The following is a 22781-nucleotide window of genomic DNA, read 5'->3' as shown; positions in this document are numbered from 1 at the left end:
ATAATACACTCTGGTTCCATCCATGTTGTTGCAAGTGGCACGTTTTCATTCATTTTAATTGCCGAGTAACATTCCATTGTATATATACACCAGATCTTCTTTATCCATTATTTTTAAGTTTTTTTGTAGAGTAGTCAGAGTTTTGTATATATAATATCTTGTCACCTAAAATCAGTGACAATTTTACATTTTTTTTTTTTACCAATTTGGATGCCTTTTATTTCTTTTTGTTTTCTGTGTCTATGTCTTCCAGTACTATATTAAAAGTAGTGAGGGTGGGCATCTTTGTCTTCTTATCTTAGAGGAAAAACTTTCATCTTTTCAACATTAAGTATGATGGTAGCTGTGGACTAGTCATATGTGACCTTTATTATGTTGAGTTATGTTTCCTCTGTATTCACTTTGTTGAGATTTTTATCATAACTGGATTTTGAATTTTGTCAAATATTTCTTCTGCATCTGTTGAGATGATTATATGATTTTTTTCCTTTATTTTGTTAATGTGGTGTATTACATAGACTGGTTTGTGGATGTTAAACCATCCTCAAATACCTGGAATAAATCCCACTTAATCATGGTACATAACTCCTTTTTTACCTTTATGAGGTAAACCCCTGATGCAGGGCTCGAATTCAAGAACCGTAAGATCATGACCTGAGCTGAAATCAAGAGTCAGACACTTAACCAACTTAGCCACTCTGGCACTCAAATCATGGTACATAACCCTTTTAATGTATTGCCAAATTCAGTTTTCTAATATTCTTTGAGGAGTGTTGCATCTATGTCATCAAGGGTACTGGCCCGTAATTTTCTTTTTTTCTGGTGTTCTTTTCTGGTTGTGGTATTAAGATAATGCTGGCTTTTTAAAATCAGGTCAGTAGCTTTCCCTTCTCTTCAAATTTTTGGAAATGTTTGGGAAATATACTTACTAAATATTCTTTAAATGTTGTGTAGATTCGCTCAGTAAAGCACTCTGGTCAATGACTTTTGTCTATTGGAAGGTTTTTGGCTATTGATTCAATCTCCTTACTAGTGATCTATTAATATTATCTATTTCTTCATATTTCAGTCTTACAAAGTTTTATGTTCCTGGCAATATTCTTCCTCTATCTTGTTCAATTTGTTAGGATATTGAGCTCATAGTAGGCTCTTATAACCATTTTTATTTCTTGGTATCATTTTACTTCATTTAGTTTCATTGGTCTTTTTCACTGTCTTTTTAATGCCGATTTCATTTCTTTATTTTCTTTTATTTTTTTTATATATGAAATTTATTGTCAAATTGGTTTCCATACAACACCCAGTGCTCATCCCAAAAGGTGCCCTCCTCAATACCCATCACCCACCCTCCCTTCCCTCCCACCCCCCATCAACCCTCAGTTTGTTCTCAGTTTTTAAGAGTCTCTTATGCTTTGGCTCTCTCCCACTCTAACCTCTTTTTTAATTTTTTTCCTTCCCCTCCTCCATGGGTTTCTGTTACGTTTCTCAGGATCCACATAAGAGTGAAAACATATGGTATCTGTCTTTCTCTGTATGGCTTATTTCACTTAGCATCACACTCTCCAGTTCCATCCACGTTGCTACAAAGGGCCATATTTCATTCTTTCTCATTGCCATGTAGTACTCCATTGTGTATATAAACCACAATTTCATTATCCATTCATCAGTTGATGGACATTTAGTCTCTTTCCATAATTTGGCTATTGTTGAGAGTGCTGCTATAAACATTGGGGTACAAGTGCCCCTATGCATCAGTACTCCTGTATCCCTTGGGTAAATTCCTAGCATTGCTATTGCTGGGTCATAGGGTAGGTCTATTTTTAATTTTCTGAGGAACTTCCACACTGCTTTCCAGAGTGGCTGCACCAGTCTGTATTCCCACCAACAGTGCAAGAGGGTTCCCGTTTCTCCACATCCTCGCCAGCATGTATAGTCTCCTGATTTGTTCATTTTGGCCACTCTGACTGGCATCAGGTGGTATCTGAGTGTGGTTTTGATTTGTATTTCCCTGATGAGGAGCGACGTTGAGCATCTTTTCATGTGCCTGTTGGCCATCCAGATGTCTTCTTTAGAGAAGTATCGATTCATATTTTCTGCCCATTTCTTCACTGGGTTATTTGTTTTTCGGGTGTGGAGTTTGGTGAGCTCTTTATAGATTTTGGATACTAGCCCTTTGTCCGATATGTCATTTGCAAATATCTTTTCCCATTCCGTTGGTTGCCTTTTAGTTTTGTTGGTTGTTTCCTTTGCTGTGCAGAAGCTTTTTATCTTCATAAGGTCCTAGTAATTCATTTTTGCTTTTAACTTCTTGCCCTTGGGGATGTGTCGAGTAAGAGATTGCTACGACTGAGGTCAGAGAGGTCTTTTCCTGCCTTCTCCTCTAGGGTTTTGATGGTTTCCTGTCTCACATTCAGGTCCTTTATCCATTTTGAGTTTATTTTTGTGAATGGTGTGAGAAAGTGGTCTAGTTTCAACCTTCTGCATGTTGCTGTCCAGTTCTCCCAGCACCATTTGTTAAAGAGACTTTTTTCCATTGGATGTTCTTTCCTGCTTTGTCAAAGATGAGATGGCCATACGTTTGTGGGTCTAGTTCTGGGGTTTCTATTCTATTCCATTGGTCTATGTGTCTGTTTTTGTGCCAATACCATGCTGTCTTGATGACGACAGCTTTGTAGTAGAGGCTAAAGCCTGGGATTGTGATGCCTCCTGCTTTGGTCTTCTTCTTCAAAATTACTTTGGCTATTCGGGGCCTTTTGTGGTTCCATATGAATTTTAGGATTGCTTGTTCTAGTTTCGAGAAGAATGCTGGTGCCATTTTGCTTGGGATTGCATTGAATGTGTAGATAGCTTTGGGTAGTATTGACATTTTGACAATATTTATTCTTCCAATCCATGAGCAGGGAATGTCTTTCCATTTCTTTATATCTTCTTCAATTTCCTTCATAAGCTTTCTATAGTTTTCAGCATACAGATCTTTTACACCTTTGGTTAGATTTATTCCTAGGTATTTTATGCTTCTTGGTGCAATTGGGATTGGGATCAGTTTCTTTATTTGTCTTTCTGTTGCTTCATTGTTAGTGTATAAGAATGCAACTGATTTCTGTACATTGATTTTGTATCCTGCAACTTTGCTGAATTCATGTATCAGCTTTAGCAGACTTTTGGTGGAGTCTATCGGATTTTCCATGTATAATATCATATCATCTGCAAAAAGCGACAGCTTGACTTCATCTATGCCAATTTGGATGCCTTTGATTTCCTTTGGTTGTCTGATGGCTGATGCTAGAACTTCCAACACTATCTTAAACAACAGCGGTAAGAGTGGGCATCCCTGTCATGTTCCTGATCTCAGGGAAAAAGCTCTCAGTTTTTCCCCATTGACGGTGATGTTAGCTGTGGGCATTTCATAAATGGTCTTTATGATGTTTAAGTATGTTCCTTCTATCCCGACTTTCTCAAGGGTTTTTATTAAGAAAGTGTGCTGGATTTTGTCAAAGGCCTTTTCTGCATCGATTGACAGGATCATATGGTTCTTCTCTTTTCTTTTATTAATGTGATGTATCACGTTGTTTGATTTGCGAATGTTGAACCAGCCCTGCATCCCAGGAATGAATCCCACTTATTCATGGTGTATAATTCTTTTTATATGCTGTTGAATTCGATTTGCTAGTATCTTATTGAGAATTTTTGCATCCATATTCATCAGGGATATTGGCCTGTAGTTCTCTTTTTTTACTGGGTCTCTGTCTGGTTTAGGAATCAAAGGAATACTGGCTTCATACAATGAGTCTGGAAGTTTTCCTTCCCTTTCTATTTCTTGGAATAGCTTGAGAAGGATAGGTATTATCTCTGCTTTAATCGTCTGGTAGAACTCCCCTGGGAAGCCATCTGGTCCTGGACTCTTATTTGTTGGGAGATTTTTGATAACCGATTCAATTTCTTCGCTCGTTCTGGGTCTGTTCAAGCTTTCTATTTCCTCCTGACTGAGTTTTGGAAGAGTGTGGGTGTTTAGGAATTTGTCCATTTCTTCCAGGGTGTCCAATTTGTTGGCATATAATTTTTCATAGTATTCCCTGATAATTGTTTGTATCTCTGAGGGATTGGTTTTAGTAATTCCATTTTCATTCATGATTTTATCTATTTGGGTCACCTCCCTTCTCTTTTTGAGAAGCCTGGCTAGAGGTTTGTCAATTTTGTTTATTTTTTCAAAAAACCAACTCTTGGTTTCCTTGATCTGCTCTACAGTTTTTTTAGATTCTATATAGTTTATTTCTGTTCTGATCTTTATTATTTCTCTTCTTCTGCTGGGTATAGGCTGCCTTTGCTGTTCTGCTTCTATTTCATTTAGGTGTGCTGTTAGATTTTGTATTTGGGATTTTTCTTGTTTCTTGAGATAGGCCTGCATTGCCATGTATTTTCCTCTCAGGACTGCCTTCGCTGCATCCCAAAGCATTTGGATTGTTGTATTTTCATTTTCGGTTGTTTCCATATATTTTTTAATTTCTTCTCTAATTGCCTGGTTGACCCACTCATTCGTTAGTAGGGTGTTCTTTAACCTCCATGCTTTTGGAGGTTTTCCAGACTTTTTCCTATGGTTGATTTCAAGCTTCATAGCATTGTGGTCTGAAAGTGTGCATGGTATCTTCCCAATTCTTGTATACTTATGAAGGGCTGTTTTGTGACCCAGTATGTGATCTATCTTGGAGAATGTTCCATGTGAACTCGAGAAGAAAGTATATTCTGTTGCTTTGGGATGCAGAGTTCTAAATAGATCTGTCAAGTCCATCTGATCCAAAGTATCATTCAGGGCCCTTGTTTCTTTATCGACCGTGGGTCTACCTGATCTATCCATTTCTGTAAGTGGAGTGTTAAAGTCTCCTGCAATTACCACATTCTTATCAATAAGGTTGCTTATGTTTATGAGTAATTGTTTTATATATCTGGGGGCTCCGGTATTCGGCACATAGACATTTATAATTGTTAGCTCTTCCTGATGGATAGACCCTGTAATTATTATATAATGCCCTTCTTCATCTCTTGTTACAGCCTTTAATTTAAAGTCTAGTTTGTCTGGTATAAGTATGGCTACTCCAGCTTTCTTTTGGCTTCCAGTAGCATGATAATTAGTTCTCCATCCCCTCACTCTCAATCTAAAGGTGTCCTCGGGTCTAAAATGAGTCTCTTGTAGACAGCAAATAGATGGGTCTTGTTTTTTTATCCATTCTGATACCCTATGTCTTTTGGTTGGCGCATTTAATCCATTTACATTCAGTGTTATTATAGAAAGATACGGGTTTAGAGTCATTGTGATGTCTGTATGTTTTATGCTTGTAGTGATGTCTCTGGTACTTTGTCTCACAGGATCACCCTTAGGATCTCTTGTAGGGCTGATTTAGTGGTGACAAATTTCTTCAGTTTTTGTTTGTTTAGGAAGACTTTTATATCTCCTTCTATTCTAAATGACAGACTTACTGGATAAAGGATTCTCGGCTGCATATTTTTCTTCTTCAGTACATTAAAGATCTCGTGCCAATCCTTTCTGGCCTGCCAAGTTTCAAAAGAGAGATCAGTCACGAGTCTTATAGGTCTCCCTTTATATGTGAGGGCACGTTTACCCCTTGCTGCTTTCAGAATTTTCTCTTTATCCTTGTATTTTGCCAGTTTTTCTATGATATGTCATGCAGAAGATCGATTCAAGTTACGTCTGAAGGGAGTTCTCTGTGCCTCTTGGATTTCAATGCCTTTTTCCTTCCCCAGTTCTGGGAAGTTCTCAGCTATTATTTCTTCAAGTACACCTTCAGCACCTTTCCCTCTCTCTTCCTCTTCTGGGATACCAATTATGCATATATTATTTCTTTTTAGTGTATCACTTAGTTCTCTAATTTTCCCCTCATACTCCTGGATTTTTTTATCTCTCTTTTTCTCAGCTTCCTCTTTTTCCATAACTTTATCTTCTAGTTCACCTATTGTCTCCTCTGCCTCTTCCATCTGAGCCGTCGTCGTTTCCATTTTGTTTTTCATCTCGTTTAAAGCGTTTTTCAGCTCCTCCTGACTTTTCCTTAGTCCCTTGATCTCTGTAGCAAGAGATTCTCTGCTGTCCTGTATACTGTTTTTAAGCCCAGCGATTAATTTTATGACTATTATTCTAAATTCACTTTCTGTTATATTTAAATCGTTTTTGATCAGTTCATTAGCTCTTGTTATTTCCTGGAGACTCTTCTGAGGGGAATTCTTCCGTTTGGTCATTTTGGATAATCCCTGGAGTGGTGCGGGCCTCCAGGGCACTTCCCCTGTGCTGTGGTGTATAACTGGAGTTGGTGGGCGGAGCCGCAGTTAGCCCTGATGTCTGCCCCCAGCCCACCGATGGGGCCACAGTCAGACTGGTGTGTGCCTTCTCTTCCCCTCTCCTAGGGGCGGGATTCACTGTGGAGTGGCGTGGCCCATCTGGGCTACTTGCACACTGCCAGGCTTGTGGTGCTGGGGATCTGGCATATTAGGTGGGGTGGGTCGGCAAGGTGCACGGGGGCAGGAGGGGCAGGCTTAGCTCGCTTCTCCTTAAGTGATCCACTTCAGGAGGAGCCCTGTGGCAGCGATTGGGAGTCAGACCTGCTGCCAGAGGGGTCGCTCCGCAGAAGCACAGTGTTGGGTGTTTGCGCGGAGCCAGCAACTTCCCTGTCAGGGTCTGGTTCCCTTTGGGATTTTGGCTGGGGGATGGGCGAGGGAGTTGGCGCTGGCGAGCGCCTTTGTTCCCTGCCAAATAGCTCTGTCGTCCCGGGACTCAGCAACTCTCCCTCCCTTTGTCCTCCAGCCTTCCCGCTTTCTGAGCAGAGCTGTTAACTTATGACCTCCCAGATGCTAAGTCGTGCTTGCTGTCGGAGCACACTCTATCCGGCCCCTCCGCTTTTGCAAGACAGACTCAGGTGCTCTGCTTGGCCGGCAGGCTGCCCCTCCCCCCCAGCTCCGTCCCACCAGTCTGTGGAGCGCGCACCACCTCTCCGCCCTTCCTACCCTCTTCCATGGGCCTCTTGTCTGCACTTGGCTCTGGAGACTCTGTTCTGCTAATCCTCTCGCGGTTTTCTGGGTTATTTAGGCAGGTGTAGGTCGATTCTAAGTGATCAGCAGGACTCGCGGTGAGCCCAGCGTCTTCTAACGCCGCCATCTTCTTCCTGCCCCTTTATTTTCTTTTAATTTATATATTTTTTAATTTAAATTCAAGTTAGTTAACATATGGTGTAGTATTAGATTCAGAAGTAGAGCCCAGTGATTCATCTCTTACATATGACATCCAGTGCTCATCCCAAAAAGTGCCCTCCTTAATCCGCATCACCCATTTAGCCTATCACCCCACCCACTTCCCATCCAGGAACCCTCAGTTTATTTTCTCCCATTTGCAATTGCACCAAAAACCATAAGATACCGAGGAATAAGCCTATCCAAAGAGGTAAAAGATCTGTACACTGGAAACTACAGAAGGCTTATTAAAGAAATTGAGGAAGACACAAAGAAATGCAAAAATATTCCATGCTTATAGATTGGAAGAACAAATATTCTTAAAATCTCAATACTATTCAAAGCATTCTACACATTCAATGCAACCTATCAAAATAACACCAGCATTCTTCACAGAGGTAGAACAAACAATCTTAAAATTTGTGCAGGACCATAAAAGACCCCTAATAGCCAAAGTAATGTTGAAAACGAAAACCAAAGCAGGAGGAATCACAATCCTGGGCTTTAGTCTGTACTACAAAGCTGTAATCAAGACAGCATGGTATTGGCACAAAAACAGACACATAGACCAATGGAATAGAATAGAGAACCCAGAACTGGACCCAGAAATATATGGCCAACAAATCTTAAACAAAGCAGTAAAGAGTATTCAATGGAAAAAAGACAATCCCTTTAGCAAATGGTGCTGGGAGAACTGGGCACCAGCATGCAGAAAAATGAAAGTGAACTACCTTCTTACAGCATACATAAAACTAAACTCAATATGGGTGAAAGACCCAAATGTGGGACAGGAAACCACCAAAATCTTACAGGAGAAAACAGGCAACAGCCTCTTTGACCTCAGCCACAGCAACTTCTTACTTGACCTGTCTCTGGAGGCAAGGGAAAGAAAAGCAAAAATGAACTATTGGGACCTCATCAAGACAAAAGCTCATGCACAGCAAAAGAAACAACCAACAAAACTAAAAGGCAACTGACACAATGGTAGAAGATATTTGCAAATGACATATCAGATAAAGGGTTAGTATTCAAAATCCGTAAAGAATTAACTAACACCCAAAAAACATAATCCAGTGAAGAAATGGGCAGAAGACATGAATAGACACTTTCAAGGAAGACATGCAGAAGACTAACAGACATAAGAAAAAAATGTTCAACATCACTCACCATCAGGGAAATGCAAATCAAAAACACAATGAGATACCACCTCACACCTGTCAGAATGGCTAACATTACAACTCAGGCAATAACAGATGTTGGTGAGAATGCAGAGAAAGGGGAACGCTTTTGCACTGTTTGGTGGGAATGCAATCTGGGGCAGCCACTCTGGAAGACAGTATGGAGGTTCCTCAAAAAATTAAAACCAGAACTACCCTATTACGCAGTAATTGCATTACCAGGTATTTATCCAAAGTATACAAAAATGCTGATTCCCTAATCTGGGGAAGGAAGCAGAAATCCAAATCCAGGAGGCACAGAGAACTCCCTTCAGAATCAATTAAAATAGGTCTTCACCATGGCAATATCATAGTGAAACTGGCAAAATACAAAGATAAAGAGAGAAATCTGAAAGCAGCTAGTGAAAAATGGGCCTTAACCTACAAGGGTAGACACATAAGGGTAGTAGCAGACCTGTCCACTGAAACTTGGCAGGCCAGAAGGGAGTGGCAGGAAATATTCATTGTGATGAATAGGAAAATATGCAACCAAGTATCCTTTATCCAGTAAGGCTGTCATTCAGAATAGAAAGAGAGATAAACGCTTTCCCAGACAAACACTGAAGGAGTTCATGACCACTAACCCAGCCCGGCAAGATATCCTAAGGGGACCTCTGTGAGTGGAATGCTGCAAAGACTACAAAGGACCAGAGACATCACCACAAGCATGAGCCCTACAGATAACACAATGACACTAAATCCATATCTTTCAATAATAACTCTGAATGTGAATGGACTAAATGCCCCAGTAAAAACACATAGGGTTTCAGAATTGATTAAAAACCAAGATCCATCTATATGCTGTCTACGGGAGAACAATTTTAGACCTGAGGAAACCTTCATATTGAAAGTGAAGGGATGGAGAACCATATATCATGATACTGGAAGTCAAAAAAAACAAAAAGACAAACAAACAAAATCAAAAACAAAAAAACAAACTGGAGTAGCCCTACTTATATCAGACAACAAACTAGATTTTAAACTAAAAGCTGTAATAAGAGATGAAGAAAGGCATTATATCATAATTACAGGGTCTATCTATCAAGAAGGGCTAATAATTTTAAATATTGATGCCCCCAACTTGGAATGCCAAATATATAAATCAATTAATTGTAAACATAAGCAATCTTATTGATAAGAATATGGTAATTTCAGGGAATTTTAATACTCCACTTGCAACAATAGACAGATAATCTAGGCAGAAAATCAATAAAGAAAAAATGGCCTTTAACGATACACTGGACCAGATGGGCTTGGCAGATATATTTAGAACTTTTCATCCAAAAACAGCAGAATACACATTCTACTCGAGTGTACATGGAATATTCTCCAAGATAGATCACATACTGGGTCACAAGACAGCCCTCAATAAATACAAAAGAATTAAGAGTATACCATGCATATTTTCCGATCACAATGCTATGAAACTTGAAATCAACCACAAGAAAAAATTTGGAAAGCCTTCAAATTCATGGAGGTTAAAGAACATCCCACTAAAGAATGAATGGATCAACCAGGCAATTAAAGATAATTTAAAAATATATATATGGAAGCAAATGAAAATGATACATGGCAGTCCAAACCCTTGGGATGAAGCAAAGGCAGTCCTAAGAGGAAAATACATTGCAATCCAGGCCTATCTCAAGAAACAAGAAAAATTCCAAATACAAAACCTAACTTCCCACCTAAAGGAACTAAAAGCAGAGCAGCAAAGGAACTCCAAAGCCAGCAGAAGAAGAGAACTAATAAAGATTAGAGCAGAAATAAACAATATAACACCCCCCCCAAAAAAAAACAACAACAACAGTAGAACAGATCAATGAATCCAAGAGCTGGGTTTTTGAAAGAATAAACAAGATTGATAAACCCCTAGTCAGACTTCTAAAAAGAAAAGAGACAGAAACCAAATAGATAAAATCACAAATCAAAGAGGAGAGATCACAACAAATACCACAGAAATCAAGACAATGATTAGAGAATACTATGAAAAATTATGTACAACCAACTGGACAACCTGGAAGAAATGGACAAATTCCTAGATACCCACACACTACCAAAACTCAAAGGGGAAGAAATAGAAAATTTGAACAGACCCATATCCAGCAAAGAAATTGAATCAGCCATCAAAAATCTCCCCAAAATAAGGGTTCTGGGCCACATGACTTTCCAGGGGAATTCTACCAGACATTTAAAGCAGAGTCAATACTTATCCTTCCCAAGAAGTTCCAAAAAACAGAAACAGAAGAAAAGCTTCCAGACTCGTTCTATGAGCCAGCATTGCCTTGATTCCCAAACCAGACAGAGACACCACTAAAAAGGAGAACTACAAGCCAATATCCCTGATTAACATGGATGTAAAAATTCTCAACAACATACTAGCAAATAGAATTCCACAGTGTATTAAACTAATTATTCACCATGACCAAGTTGGATTCATTCCTGGGCTTCAGGGCTAGTTCCATATTTGCAAATCAATCAATGTGATACATCACATTAATAGTAGAAATTATAAGAACCATATGATCTTGTCAACAGCTGCAGAAAAAGCCTTTGAAATATACAGCATACTTTCTTAATAAAACCCCTCAAGAAAGTCGGGATAGAAGGAGAGTGGGAGAGAGCCAAAGCATAAGAGACTGTTAAAAACTGAGAACAAACTGAGGGTTGATGGGGGGTGGGAGGGAGGGCAGGGTGGGTGATGGGTATTGAGGAGGGCACCTTTTGGGATGAGCACTGGGTGTTGTATGGAAACCAATTTGACAGTAAATTTCATATATTAAAAAATAAATAAATAAATAAATAAATAAATAAATAAAAAAATAAAAAAAAATAAATGTATAGGTTTGAATAAAAAAAAAAAAAAAAAAAAAAAAAAAAAGAAGGAACATACCTTCACATCATAGAAACCATATATGAAAAGCCCACAGCTGATATCGTCCTCAACGGGGAAAAACTGAGAGCTCTCCCCCTGAGATCAGGAACACAACAGGGATATCCACTCTCACCACTGTTGTTTAACATAGTGTTGGAATTCCTAGCCTCAGCAATCAGACAACACAAGAAATAAAAGCATTGAAATTGGCAAAGAAGAAGTCAAACATTCGCTTTTTGCAGATGCCATGATACTCTACGTGGAAAACCTGAAAGACCCCACCGAAAACCTGCTAGAACTGATACATGAATTCTACAAAGTCGCAGAATACAAAATCAATGTACAGAAATCGGTTGCATTTCTATACACCAATAATGAAGCAATAGAAAGAGAAATCAAGAAATTGATCCCATTTGCAGTTGCACCAAGAACCATAAAATACCTAGGAATAAATATAACCAAAGAGGTAAAAGATCTGTAAGCTGAAAACAATAGAAAACTTATGAAGGAAAGTGAAGGAGACACACAGAAATGGAAAAATATTCCATGCTCATAGATTGGAAGAACAAATATGGTTAAAATGTCAATACTACCCAAAGCAGTCTGCACATTCAATGCAATCCCAATCAAAATTGCACTGGCATTCTTCTCAAAGCTAGAACAAACAATCCTAAAATTTGTATGGAACCACAAAAGACCCCAAATAGCCAAAGAAATGTTTGAAAAGAAAACCAAAGTGGGAGGCATCACAATCCTGGACTTTAGCCTTTACTACAAAGCTGTAATCATCAAGACAATATGGTATTGGCATAAAAACAGACACATAGAACAATGGAATAGGATGGGGAACTCAGAATTGGATCCACAAATGTATGGCCAACTAATCTTGACAAAGCAGGAAAGAGTATCCAATGGAAAAATAACAGTCTCTTCAGCAAATTGTTTTCAGAGCACTGGTCAGCAACATGCAGGGGAATTAATCTGGAGGACTTTCTTACACCATACACAAAAGTAAACTCAAAATGGATGAAAGAGCTAAATGGGAGACAGGAAACCAACATAACCCTAGAGGAGAAAACAGGCAACAACCTCTTTGACCTCAGCCACAGCAACTTCTTACTTGACATGTTTCCAGAGTCAAGAAAAATAAAAGCAAAAATGAACTATTGGGACCTTGTTAAGATAAAAAGCTTCTGCACTGCAAAGGAAACAATCAACAAAACTAAAAGGCAACAGATGGAATGGGAGAAGATATTTGCAAATGACAGATTGGATAAAGGCTTAGTATCCAAAATCTATAACCAAACTCAACACCCGAAAAACAAACAATCCAGAGAAGAAATGGGAAGAAGACATTAATAGACACTTCCCAAAGAAGACATCCATATGGCCAGCAGACACATGAAAAGATGCTCAACATCACTCATCATCAGGGAAATCCAAATCCAAGCCACATTGAAATACCACCTCACACTGGTCAGGTGGCTAAAATTAACAACTCAGGAAACAACAGATGTTGGTGAGTGTGTGGAGAAATGAGAACCCTCTTGCACTGTTGGTGCGAATGCAAACTGGTGCCTGCACTCTGCAAAACAGTGTGGAGGTTCCTCATAAAATTAAAAATAGAACTATCCTAATGACACAGCACTAGGAATTTATCCAAAGGACACAGGAATGCTGATTCATAGGACACATGTACCACAATGTTTATAGCAGTGCTATCAACAATAGCCAAATCATGGAAAGAGCCCAAATGTCCATCAACTGATTAATGGATAAAGAAGATGTGGTTTAATTATGCAATGGACTACTACTTGGCAATGAGAAAGAATGAAATCTTGCCATTTGCAACAACGTGGATGGAATTTGAGAGTTTTATGTTAAGTGAAATCAGTCAGTCAGAGAAATACAGGTATCATATGTTTTCACTCATATGTGGAATTTGAGAAACTTAACACAAGACCATAGGGGTGGGGAAGAGAAGGGGAAAAATAGTTTCAAACAGAGAGGAAGGCAAACCATAAAGAGACTCTTAAATATAGAGAGCAAACTGAGAGGTGATGGGGGCGGGAGAGAGGGGAAAATGGGTGGTGGGCATTGAGGAGGGTACGTGTTGGGAAGAGCACTGGGTGTTGTATGTAAGCGATGAGTCATGGGAATCTGCTCTCTAAGTCAAGAGCATTGTATACACTGTATTTTAGCTAACTTGGCAATACATTTTATAAAACAAACAAACAAACAAACAAACAGACACAGAGACAATAGATAAAATTAGGAGACATATGAATTTGTTCCAAATGAAAAAATAGGACCAAATCATGGCCAGAGAAGTAATCAAAACAGAAATAAGTAGTATGCCTGATAGAGAATTCAAAGTAATGATCACACGAATACACACGTAACTTCAGAAAAGGGTGGAGGACATCAGTGAGACACTGGACATAGAGATAAAAAATAACATATCAGATAGTAAAAACCCAAGAAATAAAATTTAAAAAATAGAATAAATAGTAAGCTACAGGAAGCAGAGGAACGTACCCGTGATTTGCAGTATAGATTAATGGAAAGCAATCAAACCGAACAGTTGACAGAGAAATACTGCATAATGAGAATAGACTTAGAGAACTCAGTGACTCCAAGAAGCATAATAGCATTCGTATTATAGAAGTCCCAGAAAGAGAAGAGAGAGAAAAAGGGGCAGAAAATGTATTTGAAGACATAGTAGCTGAAAACTTCCATAATCTGAAGAATGAAGCAGATATCCAGACCTAGGAGACACATAAAATCTCCAACAAAATCAACAAAAGAAGAAATATATCAAGGCATATTGTAATTCTATTAGAAAAAAATAGAGATAAAGAATTTTAAAGGTTGCAAAAGAAAAGAAGACAATTACATACAAGGAAACCTCATAAGGATATAAGGTGATTTTTCAGCAGAAATTTGCAGGCTATAATCAAAGTTCTGAAAGGGAAAAATCTGGAGCCAAGAGCACTTTATCAAGGACAGCTATTATTCACACCAAAAGGATAGATTAAAAATATCGAGACAAACAAAAACTAAAGGCATTCATGACCAATAAACTAGCCCTAAAAGAAATAGTACAAGGTATCCTTTGAAATGAAAAGAAAGATGACATATGAGAGTATAAAAAGTAAAAAAAAATAAATAAAAGACACACACACACAAAATAAGTAAAAATAAATATTTTTGTAAAAATCAGTGAAGGTATTCATAAAATTAAAGAATGTAACAGAAGTCCATGGGGGAGGGGAAGGGAAAAAAAAAAAAAAAAAAAGAGGTTAGAGTGGGAGAGAGCCAAAGCATAAGAGACTGTTAAAAACTGAGAACAAACTGAGGGTTGATGGGGGGTGGGAGGGAGGGCAGGGTGGGTGATGGGTATTGAGGAGGGCACCTTTTGGGATGAGCACTGGGTGTTGTATGGAAACCAATTTGACAGTAAATTTCATATATTAAAAAATAAATAAATAAATTAAAAAAAAAAAAAAAAAAAAAAAAATCAAATTTAAAAAAGAATGTAATATATGATATCAAATATCTAAAATGGGGGAAGAGAGAAATAAAGAATAAGTTAAAACTTAAATTATCATCAACTTAATATACACTGCTATATGCAAAAGACGTTATATACCAACCAAAAGGTAACCATATATCAAAAATCACTAATAAGTATGCAATGAATAAAGAAAAAATTTTCCAAATATATCACTAAAGAAAAACAGCAAGCCATGAAGACAAAGATACAACATGATCAGAGAAAATCTACAGAAACAACCAGAAAACAAGTAACAATATGGAAATAAGTGTATACCAGTAATTATTTTGAATGTAAATGCACTAAACACTCCAATCAAAAGACATAGGATAAACGAATGGATAAAATAACAAGACCCATCTCTATGCTGCCTAAAAAAATACTCATTTCATGCTTAAAGATACCTCCAGATAGAAAGTTAGGGGATAGAGATGGAGAAATGTTTATCATGCAAATGGATGTCAAAAGAAAGTCAGAATAGTAATTCTTATATTGGATAAAATAGATTTTAAAGCAAAGACTGAAACAAGAGCCAAAAAAGGACACTACATAATAATAAAGGGAAAAATCCAACAAGAAGTTATAACAATCATAAATATTTATACGCCAAACATAGGAGCACCCAAATAAATAAAAGAGTTAATAAGAAACATAAGGTGATTAATCAATAGTAAAACAATAATAGTGGGAGATCTTAACACCACACTTACATCAATAGACAGATCATCTAAATAGAAAATCAATAAGGAAACAATGGCTTTGAATGACACACTGGAATAGATGAATTTAACAGATATATTCAGAACATCCCATCCTAAAACAGCAGAAAACATTCTTTTCAAGTGCACCCAGAACAATCTCCAGATTAGGTCACATATTAGCTCACAAAACAAGCCTCAACAAATTCAAGAAGATTGAAGTTATACCCTGTATCTTTTCTGGCTATAATACTAGAAGTAAACCACAAGGACAAATCTGGAAAGACCACAAATACATATAAGTTAAATAACATGCTACTAAACAATTAATGGGTCAATGAGGAAATTTAAAAAAGAAATAAAAAAAGTACATGGACTCTGAATTGCAGGATACCAGGCACAAACTCTAACCTTAACCCTAAAACTAGATTTGAGAAAGTGGCTTACTGAACACATCATAAGAAAAACTGAGAAGCAGCCTATTAATCCTGGAGAAGTTCCCAAACATTTAAGAATTGGTAGTATTTCTAACAGGACTCCTGGCAGATGGCAGCAGATTAGGGGGACCCTAGGCTTCTCTTGTTCCAGAAACACAAATATATAACTATAAAATTATCCTAAATACCCCAGAAATTGACCTGAAGGCTGACAGGACAACTCTACAAACTAAAGGGAGAAGAGAACATATCAAAGAAGGTCGGAATTGCAGAGACGTGGGTTTAGAGGAGAAATGGATACTAGCTGCTGTGGATGGGATATGATCACAGAGAATAGTGAGGGAGAGAGAAGCACACAGGGTAACACACAAGGAGAACATTTCCCCCAAAGACATTGGCTTGGAAAACAAGAGGGGCTGGATTTTATGAGTTCTTGCAACCAACGGGGCTTAAAGCAGGGAGTGGCTTTTTTTAAAGGTCAGTGGCTTGACAAGGATAGAGCCTGGAAAGCACTGTACTGTTCATGAAGAGAAAGGAGACAAAAAACCCAGGGTGGGGGGCGGACAGCATGGAAACAGAGATCTGAAGAATGCATTCTGGACACAGGGAAGAGATTATTTACTCATCTAAGAGTGAATCCCTGAGAGGCAGTATTCACAAAGACACTTCTTTGGAACAAAGGAGCTGGTGGGCATGATATCCCTACCCCACACCCTAGCACAAACACAGAGTCACCTGAGGGAAGCCGTCAAGCACTAACACTGGTTGCCTAACTTGCTTACACCGAGTCCAACACCCCTGAGCTCTGGCCAGACTTCCCTTCTTAGTCAAGCTTGCTTCAGTCCCACGGTGGCAGGCGCCTCCCCGAGAAGAACAGAAAAAACCACTACCCACACAACTCTCCCTGTCAGAGAATTCCATAGGGCCTCAATTCTGGTGGAAGTAGTGCCAAGTTTCATTTCCCAAGCAGATTAGAGCACACTTAGTTAAAACTTGCTGCATTCAGCCCAGAGACCAAACACTTTTCACAGAAGGCAAGGGGAGACTCTGCAGACAACTGGACTGAATGGTAGAACAGCCACAACACAACAGCAGAACACACACAGGACACACCAGAGATAGTCCCTGAAGTGCCAGGCCCTGGGAATTACATGACCTCTTTTTCATAAAGCCACCCCTTTCAGGAGCAGGAGACATAGCTGGCTTTTCTAACACAGAAGAAGGCAGAGACGTAGAAAAATGTGAGGACAGAGAAGTTCATACCAAAGGAAAGAACAAGATAAGCCATGGTCAGAGATCTTAGAAAAACAGATATAAATAACATACCTGAAGGAGAATTTAAAGCAACAATCATCAGAATACTCACTGGGCTTGAAATAAGAAGACATCAGTAAGACCTCTACTAAAGACATAAAAGAGTTAAAAAAAGAATCAATCAGAAATGAAGAATGCAATGAATGAGATTGGAAACAGGGGTGTTGCAATGACCAGCAGCAGTCTTGAAGAAGCAGAAGAACAAATTAGGATCTAGAAGATAAAATAATGGAAAACAATGAAGCTGAATAAAATACAGAAAGAATAATTATACAAGATGAGAATAGAATTAGGGAACTCTGACTCCATCAAACATAATAACCTTTGTATTATAGGAGTCCCAGAAGAAGAGAGAAAGGGAGGCAGAAAATTTATTTAAATAAATAATAGCTGAAAACCTAACTAATATGGGGAATGAAATAGACATCCAGAGCCAGGAGGCACAGAGAACACCCATCAAAAGCAACAAAAACAGGCCAACACCAAGACATATTTCAATTGAATTTGCAAAATATAGTGCTAAAGAAATAATCTTCAAAGCCATGAGACAAAAGATGTCTTTAACTTATAAGGGAAAACCCATAAGGTTAGCTGGAGATTTCTCAACAGAAAGAGACATGAAGACAGAAGAGTGTGCCCAGATGTATTCAAAATGCTGAATGGGAAAAATCTGCAGCCAAGAACACTCTATCCATCAAAGCTATTTATTCAACATAGAAGGAGATACAAATAGTTTCCCAGATAAACAAAAACTAAAGGAGGTCATGAACACTAAACCAGCCCTGCAAGAAAGATTAAAGGGGAATCTTTGAGGGGAAAAGGAAAGACCAAAATTGACAAAGACAAAAAATAAAAATAAAAAAGGATCAGAGAAATCTCCAGAAACAACAAAACAAGTAGTAAAATGGCAATAAATACATATCTATCAATAATTACTTTGAATATAAAGGGGATGCTCCATTCGAAAGACATAGTGTGTCAGAGTGGATAAAATATATAAAATAATTAGATGGAGTCATTTATATGCTTCCTACAATAAACTAATTTTAGGCCTCAAGACAGCTGCAGATTGAAAGTGAGGGGGTGAAGAAACATTTATCATGCAAAAGGATGTCAAAAGAAAACTGGTATTAGACAAACTAGAATTTAAAACAAAGACTTTACCAAGAGATGAGGAAGGGCACTATATCATAATAAAGGGGACAATCCAAGAAGAATATGTAACAATTTTAAATATGTATGCACCAAACATGAGAGGATGGAAATATATAAAAATATTTAAAAAACAAACACAAAGGAACTAATTGATAACAATACAATAATAGTTGGGGACGTTAATACCCTATTTACATCAATGGACAGACCATCTGAACAGAAACTCAAAAAGGAAACAATGGCTTTGAAGGACACACTGGACCAGATGGACCTGATATAATCAGAACATTCTATCCTAAAAGACCACAATACAAGTTCTTTCCAAGTGCACATGGGACATTTTCCAGAATAGATTACATATTAGATCACAAATTAGGCCCCCCCAAAATATAAAAAAGATTGCTATCATACCATAACAATGGTTTTCTGACCATAACATTATGAAACTAGAAGTCAACCACAAGAAAAATATGGAAAGAGAAATACATGGAGGTTAAACAAGATGCTACCAATGAATGAATGACTCAACCAGAAATCAAAGAAGAAATTTAAAAAAATACGTGGAAACAAATGAAAATAAAAACACGTTTGAAAACTTTTGGGATGTAGCACAAGTGGTCATAAGAGGGAAGACTATAGCAATAGTGGCCTACGTAAAGAATGAAGAAAAATACTCAACCTAACCTTACACTTAAAGGAGCTAGAAAAAGAACAACAAAGCCTAAAGAAAGCAGGAGAAAGGATATAGTAAAGATTAGAGCAGAAATAAATGATACAGAAACAACAACAACAAACCCACAGTAGAACAGATCAATGAAACCAGGAGCTGGTTCTTTGAAAAAAATAATGAAATTGATAACCCCCTACCTAGACTTATTGAAAAGAAAAGATAAAGGACCCAAATAAGTGAAATCACAAATGAGAGTGGAGAAATAACAACCAACATAACAGAAATATTAACAATTATAAGGGAATATTATGAAAAATTATATGCCAAAAAATCAGAAAATTTGGAAGAAATGGATAATTCTTAGAAACATATAAACCATCAAAACTGAAACAGGAAGAAATAAAATTTTGAAGAGGGTGATAAAGAGTAAAGAAATTGAATCAGTAATCAAAAATCTCCCAACAAACAAAGTTCTGGGGCCAGATGGCTTCACAGGGGAATTCTTCCAAACATTTAAAGAAGAGTTAATACCTATTTTTCTCAAAATATTCCAAAAAATTGCAATGGGGGGGGGAGTCTAAACTCATTATATGAGGCCAGCATTAACCTGATTCCAAAACAGACCAAGACTCCACTAAAAAACAGAAGTGCACAGGCAGCTGGGTGGCTCAGTATATTTAGGGCCCAACTCTTGGTTTTGGGTCAGGTAATGATCTCAGAAGTTTGAGTTCGAGCCTCACATTGATCTCTGTGCTGACTTCTTGGGGTTCTCTGTCTCTGTCTCTGTCTCTGTTTCTCTTTCTCTCTGTCTCTGTCTCTGCTATACCCCGCTTGTGTTCTTTCTGTGTGTGTGTGTCTGTCTGTCTGTCTGTTTGTCTCTCTCTCTCCAAAATAAATAGGGATGCTTGGGTGGCTCAGTTGGTTAATTGTATGACTTTGGCTAGGTCATGATCTCACAGCTCGTGAGTTTGAGCCCTGCATGGGGCTCTGTGCAGACAGCTCAGAGCCTGGAGCCTGCTTCAGATTCTGTGTCTCTGTCTCTCTCTTTGCCCCTCCCCTACTTGTGCTCTGTTTCTCTCTGTCTCTCAAAAATAAACATTTAGAAAAATACATATACATACATACATACATACATACATACATACATACATTAAACAAAAGAGTGAAGTGCAGGCAATATCCCTGATGAATATGGATGCAAAAATTCTCAACAAAATACTAGAAAATCATATTCCAAAGCACATTAAAGAATCATTCACCACAATCAAGTGGGATTTATTCCTGGGTTGAAAGGATGCTTCAATAGTCACAAATCATCAACATGATACAGCACATTAATAAAAGAAAGAGTAATAACTATATGGGACTCTCAATAGATACATAAAAAACATTTGACAAAGTACATCTATTCTTTATAAAAACTCTCAACAAAGTAGGCACCTCAACATCATAAAGGCCTTTTATGAGAAACCAACAGCTAATATCATCCTCAGTGGGGAAAAACAGAGCTTTTCCTCCATGGACAGGAATAAGACAAGGATGTTCAATCTCACCACTATTACTTAAGATAGTACTAGAAGTCCTAGCCTCGGCAATCAAACAAAAGGAAATAAAAGGAATCCGAACCAAGGAAGAAGTCAAACTTCCACTAATGCAGATGACATGATATTCTATATAGAAAACCCAAAAGACTCCACCAAAAAGTTGTTAGAACTGATAAACGTATTCAGTAAAGTCACAGGATACAAAAATAAATGTACAGAAATCTGTTGCATTCTTATACACAAATAATGAAGCAACAGAATGAGATATCAAGGAATTGATCCCATTTATAACTGCATCAGAAAACATAAGATACCTAGGAATACACCTAACCAAAAAGGTAAAAGATCTGTACTCTGGAAATTATAAAACGTTTATGAAAGAAATTGAAGATGACACAAAGAAGTGGAGAGAAATTCCATGCTCATGGATTGGAAGAGCAAATATTGTTAAAATGTCTGTACTACCCAAAGCAACCTACACATTTAATGCAATCCTTATCAAAATACCACCATCATTTTTCACAGAGCTAGAAAAACTTTTCCTAAAACTTGCATGGAATCACAAAAGACTATAAATAGCCAAAGCAATATTGAAAAAGAAAAGCAACACTGGAGGTATCACAGTTCCAGACTTCAAGTTTTATTACAAAGGTATAATAATCAAGACCATATATTTACTGGCAAAAAACAGACACATAGATCATTGAAACAGAGTAGAAACCCCAGAAATGGACCCACAACGATAGGGTCAACTAATCTTCAACAAAGCAGGAGAGAATATCCAATGGCGGGGTGGGGGGTGGGGGGAAGACAGTCTCTTGAACAAATTGTATTGGGACAACTGGACAGCAACTTGCAAAAGAATGATAGTGGGTCACTTTCGTACACCATACACAAAAATAAACTCAAACTGGATGAAAGACCTCATCCATGAGGATGAGGGACCTCATACCTTAAAAATTCTATAGGAGGACATTGGCAGTAATCTCTTAGACACAGGTTCTGTCAACTTCTTACTAGATATGCCTCCTGAAGTAAGGGGAACAAAAGCAAAAATAAACTATTGGGACTTTATTAAAAAAAAAGAATCTTCTGTATAGCAAAGGAAACAATCAACAAAACTAAAAGACAATGTATGGAACTGGATATGATATTTGCAAATTATATAAATGATAAGGGGTTAGTATCCAAAATATATTTATAACATATCAAACTCAAAACCCCAAGAACAAATAATCCAGTTAAAAAATGGGCAGAAGAAATGAAAAGACATTTTTCCAAAGAAGACATACAGATGGATAACAGGCACGTGAAAAGATGCCCAACATCACTCATCATTAGGGAAATGCAAATCAAAACCATGATGAGATATCACCTCACACCTGTCAAAATGGCTAAAATTAACAACACAGGAAACATCAGATGTTGGTGAGAATTTGGAGAAATGGGAACCCTCTAACGCTGTTGGTGGGAATGCAAACTGCTATAGCCACTGCGGAAAAGAGTATGGACTTTCCTCAAAAAATTACAATAGTTTTTTGAGGAACCTCCACACTGCTTTCCAGAGCGGCTGCACCAATTTGCATTCCCACCAACAGTGCAAGAGGGTTCCCGTCTCTCCACATCCTCTCCAGCATCTATAGTCTCCTGATTTCTTCATTTTGGCCACTCTGACTGGCGTGAGGTGGTATCTGAGTGTGGTTTTGATTTGTATTTCCCTGATGAGGAGCGACGTTGAACATCTTTTCATGTGCCTGTTGGCCATCCGGATGTCTTCTTTAGAGAAGTGTCTATTCATGTTTTCTGCCCATTTCTTCACTGGGTTATTTGTTTTTCGGGTGTGGAGTTTGATGTTTATAGCAGCACTCTCAACAATCGCCAAATTATGGAAAGAGCCTAAATGTCCATCAACTGATGAATGGATAAAGAAATTGTGGTTTATATACACAATGGAATACTACGTGGCAATGAGAAAGAATGAAATATGGCCTTTTGTAGCAACGTGGATGGAACTGGAGAGTGTGATGCTAAGTGAAATAAGCCATACAGAGAAAGACAGATACCATATGGTTTCACTCTTATGTGGAT

The sequence above is a fragment of the Neofelis nebulosa genome, chromosome X (assembly GCF_028018385.1).
Source record: "Neofelis nebulosa isolate mNeoNeb1 chromosome X, mNeoNeb1.pri, whole genome shotgun sequence".
NCBI lineage: Eukaryota > Metazoa > Chordata > Mammalia > Carnivora > Felidae > Neofelis > Neofelis nebulosa.
The sequence above is the reverse complement of the archived record's forward strand: the minus strand, read 5'-3'. Positions refer to the sequence as shown.